The following is a 4608-nucleotide window of genomic DNA, read 5'->3' on the forward strand; positions in this document are numbered from 1 at the left end:
AACTAATAAATTAAATTTTAATATAATTAGTATTATTATAATTTAATTAAAATAAAAATAATTATTTTTAATCACTAAATCTGATTATTATCCCCTAATAATACAAAAATCTTTAAATCTAATTGCAAGCCTCTTCGGAACGGTATTCCACAAGGATCACCACTATCGGTTATACTGTTTCTAACAGCGTTTAATAGTCTCTCTGAGTTAATAGCAAGGCACAAAAATATTAACTTCACTGCATACGCAGATGACTACAATATATTAGTTGATCTCAATAAAGAAAAACAAAGTACAATAAAACTAGACAGTCTATTTGAAAATATTGACAATTGGTGCCAAACTTCGGGCGCATCGCTGTCTCTCACAAAATGTAAACACCTACATATTTGTAGAAAACAGAATTGCCACCCTCAAGTGTATAACAGGGTATTCAATAACGACAGAAAACGAGACTCTTAAATTGGGGATTCTGCCACTATACTCATCGGTATTTTCGGCAGAAATCATTGCCATATTCGAAGCAACCACAATAGCCACCAAGATAAAAGGCAAAGTATGCATCTGTTCTGACTCGTTGTCAGCAATTGAAGCTATTCAAAATATTAACAACAACACATATTACCCAGACATAATTCGAAAAACACTAATCAAACAACAGCCTAAAATCATGCTCCTATGGGTCCCTAGCCATGTTGGTATAAAGGGCAACGAATTTGCTGACGAAGCAGCAAAAACGGCGACTATATCACCCCTCATTACGCATCCCAATTATAACAAAACAGACATAAACAGATACATTAAAAACCACTTCTCCAATCTAAATTCACTACTAATTCAACAGACATCATGCTGGTATCAAGAGATAAACAGACATAACAAATACAATGTTGATGACTATCTTAAAAAACTAGAAATTTGCCAAATACCTAGAAAAACCCAAATAAAACTTATAAGGCTACGACTAGGACATACGAGACTAACACACGAACACCGATTCCTTCAAAATAATCCCAACCACTGTAAATTCTGCAACACAAATTCTATTATGAATATAAAACATATCTTGAACACATGCACGGTGTTTCAAATCTTTCGAAACCATATCCCAAACCAAAACCTTATCGCACTCCTATCCAACCCAACCCCTGAAAATCTAAAAGAAATTATAAAATACCTCAATCTAACCGATATTATGAACCTCTTATAAGATAAGCTAGCATACAAAATAATATATTCTAGACTAAGAAAATTAAATGAATTATATTAAAAGAATGAATATGTAAACATGTAACAGCCGAAGGCCTTAGCAGCTATGGCTGTCCCCCCTGTAGCTATAGATTTATCTATAAGCTAACATTGTACAAATAATAATAAAATTTATTACTTTTTTTTTTTTAAAAATTAATAAATATTTATTATAATAATAAAAAATAATAATAATAACATCAATAAACATTTGAAATTATAATCATTTATTATTATTAAAAAATCATACTTTTTTTTTTTATAAAAAATGTATTTTTAAAAAAAAATTTAATAAACTTTTTTTATAAAAATTTAAAACTTTGTTTTTAAAAAAAACGATATACTTATTTTAAATTAATAGATATATATATATATAATTATTTAATATATTATTATATAGCTAACATTAAAGAATAAAAAATTTCGCAATCCAAAAATTCATATATATAAATAAATTAATTATATATATAAAGATTTATCTAATATTTATTAGATTTATATAAATACATAAATATTAAATAAAATATTATATATTTATATATAGTTGTAATTTTACATATTTTTTATTTTTTTTTTTTATATATATATATAGAAAAAATTAATTATATAATAATATTTTTATATTAATTTTACAAAAATACTAAAATGTATTATTTATTTTAAAATAATTGATATTTTAATTAAGTAAAATTTCAAAAAAAAAAAAAAAAAAAAATAAGCGTGAATCCTTTGATAATGAATTGCTTGATAAAAAGGATTACCTTGATAGGGTAAATTATCTAGTATTCTACATTCATTAATTGATTTTATTGTTTTTTTTTTTTAAAAGGTTTTATACCTAATAGAATTAAACTATTTCTAAAAGTTTCAAAAACTTTTGTGCATCATACACCAAAGTATAAAAAGATAAGCTAACTAAGCTACTGGGTTCATACCCCATTTATTTCTTTTTAATTTTTAATAATTCTTCAAAAATTTTATTTATCTCAATTATAATTATTGGAACATTAATCACAGTAACTTCTAACTCTTGGTTAGGAGCTTGAATAGGTTTAGAAATTAATTTGTTGTCTTTTATCCCCCCTAATAAGAGATAATAATAATTTAGTATCTACTGAAGCTTCATTAAAATATTTTTTAACCCAAGCGTTGGCGTCAACAGTTTTATTATTTTCTATTATTTTATTAATATTAAAAAAAAATGTAAACAGTAAAATTAATGAATCTTTTACATCTATAATTATAATATCAGCCTTATTAATAAAAATAAATTTAAAATTTCACCTAATAAATTTAATTTTATTTAATTATATAATCATTTAACTTTTACTAAAAAAATGTATTTGTATTATTGGTGTAACCGCGACTGCTGGCACCAATTTTGCCATTACTTTTTAATATTGCTATTTCTAAATTTCTTTAATTAATAATATAATTTACTGCGAATAAATATAATATATTTATATTTAAAATAAATACAAATTCATACAAAAATGTACATATAAATCAAATTAATAACAAATTTTCAAGCCAAAATAAAACTTTAATATTAAAATATAATTTATAAACCAAATTATTTTATTTATATAATTTATATTAAATAAAAATAAATTGTATTATAAAAAATTAAATTTATTAAAATATTTAACAATTTTATACAATTAAACTAATAAATTAAATTTTAATATAATTATTATTATTATAATTTAATTAAAATAAAAATAATTATTTTTAATCACTAAATCTGATTATTATCCCCTAATAATACAAAAATCTTTATAAAATTATAATAAAAATCAAATTAAATAAAAATAATCATACTTTAATATTAAATAATTATAAAAATACAAAATAAAAATAATTATTTTTATTAAATTAATAATAAAATTTAGGATAATTTTTTTATTAAATTAAAATTTAGTTACAATAATTATTTTAATACCAACCAAACTTCAAAAAAATTTTTAAAAAATAATAAATTTATTATAAAAAATATATTTAAATAAATTTATTACTTTTTTTTTTTTTTAAATTAATAAATATTTATTATAATAATAAAAAATAATAATAATAACATCAATAAACATTTGAAATTATAATCATTTATTATTATTAAAAAATCATACTTTTTTTTTTTTATAAAAAATGTATTTTTTTTAAAAAAAATTTAATAAACTTTTTTTATAAAAAATTTAAAAATTTGTTTTTAAAAAAACCAATATACTTATTCTAAATTAATAGATATATATATATATAAATATTTAATATATTATTATATAGCTAACATTAAAGAATAAAAAATTTCGCAATCCAAAAATTCATATATATAAATAAATTAATTATATATATAAAGATTTATCTAATATTTATTACATTTATATAAATATATAAATATTTAATAAAATATTATATATTTATATATTTATATATAGTTGTAATTTTACATATTTAATTTTTTTTTATATATATATATATAGAAAAAATTAATTATATAATAATATTTTTATATTAATTTTACAAAAGTACTAAAATGTATTATTTATTTTAAAATAATTGATATTTTAATTAAGTAAAATTTCAAAAAAAAAAAATAGTAAACACAAAAAAAAAAAAAAAAAAAATAAGCGTGAATCCTTTGATAATGAATTGCTTGATAAAAAGGATTACCTTGATAGGGTAAATTATCTAGTATTCTACATTCATTAATTGATTTTATTGTTTTTTTTAAAAAAGGTTTTATACCTAATAGAATTAAACTATTTCTAAAAGTTTCAAAAACTTTTGTGCATCATACACCAAAGTATAAAAAGATAAGCTAACTAAGCTACTGGGTTCATACCCCATTTATTTCTTTTTAATTTTTAATAATTCTTCAAAAATTTTATTTATCTCAATTATAATTATTGGAACATTAATCACAGTAACTTCTAACTCTTGGTTAGGAGCTTGAATAGGTTTAGAAATTAATTTGTTGTCTTTTATCCCCCTAATAAGAGATAATAATAATTTAGTATCTACTGAAGCTTCTTTAAAATATTTTTTAACCCAAGCGTTGGCGTCAACAGTTTTATTATTTTCTATTATTTTATTAATATTAAAAAATAATGTAAACAGTAAAATTAATGAATCTTTTACATCTATAATTATAATATCAGCCTTGTTAATAAAAATAAATTTAAAATTTCACCTAATAAATTTAATTTTATTTAATTATATAATCATTTAACTTTTACTAAAAAAATTTATTTGTATTATTGGTGTAACCGCGACTGCTGGCACCAATTTTGCCAATACTTTTTAATATTGCTATTTCTAAATTTCTTTAATTAATAATATAATTTACTGTGAATAAATATAATA

The sequence above is a fragment of the Drosophila tropicalis genome, unplaced genomic scaffold, assembly GCF_018151085.1.
Source record: "Drosophila tropicalis isolate 14030-0801.00 unplaced genomic scaffold, ASM1815108v1 contig_1113, whole genome shotgun sequence".
NCBI lineage: Eukaryota > Metazoa > Arthropoda > Insecta > Diptera > Drosophilidae > Drosophila > Drosophila tropicalis.